The sequence below is a fragment of the Eimeria mitis genome, genomic scaffold (assembly GCF_000499745.2).
Source record: "Eimeria mitis Houghton genomic scaffold, Emh_scaff314, whole genome shotgun sequence".
Classification (NCBI taxonomy): domain Eukaryota; phylum Apicomplexa; class Conoidasida; order Eucoccidiorida; family Eimeriidae; genus Eimeria; species Eimeria mitis.
Genome location: NW_013571482.1, coordinates 14210 through 15124, shown reverse-complemented (window position 1 = coordinate 15124; position 915 = coordinate 14210).

Below are 915 nucleotides of genomic sequence, written 5' to 3'. Positions count from 1 at the left end.
GGCTGTAACCAAACCGGCGCCGGCCTTTTGCATTAAAATGCAGTTCACTGAATTTAAAAAAAAAAAAAAAATAAAAATAAAAATAAAAATAAAAAAAAAATAAAATTAATAAATTAATTGATAGATAGTAAATAAATAAATAAATAAATACACTAATAAATAAACAAATTAATTAATTAGTTAATTTATAAATTAATTAATTTGTTAATAAATAAACTAATTATTTAATTAAACTTTTCTATATAATTCTTTATATATATGTACTTTTATGTATTTATTTATTTATTTATATTTGTATATAAACCTAAACCCTAAACCCTAAAATAAATTAAATAAATTAAATAAAGTAACAATAAAATAAAAAAAAAACAAAGAAAGCAATTAACTGATGTCAATAAAAAAAACAATTAGGGTTTAGGGTTTAGGGTTTAGGGTTTAGGGTTTAGCGTTACTATACTTACAGTTAATTTATTTCATTTGTTTCTTAATAAAACCCTAAACCCTAAACCCTAAACCCTAAACCCTAGACTCTATCTAACCCCTTAAATGAAAGCTAATGAAACAAGTAGCAAGGGTTTAGGGTTTATATTATATTATCTAGGGTTTAGGGTTTAGGGTTTAGGGTTACCGAGATATTTAAAGGGTTTATTTAATTTCGATAGCTCCTTTAAACAAACCCTAAACCCTAAACCCTAACCCCTTAAATGAAAGCTAATGAAACAACTAGAAAGGGTTTAGGGTTTATATTATATTATCTAGGGTTTAGGGTTTAGGGTTTAGGGTTTAGGGTTACCGAGATATTTAAAGGGTTTATTTAATTTCGATAGCTCCTTTAAACAAACAGAAGAAATCTGTGTACACCAATCCTTGCATTTTGCATCAGAGTAAACCCCCCCTTCTAGTACTTGTGCTACC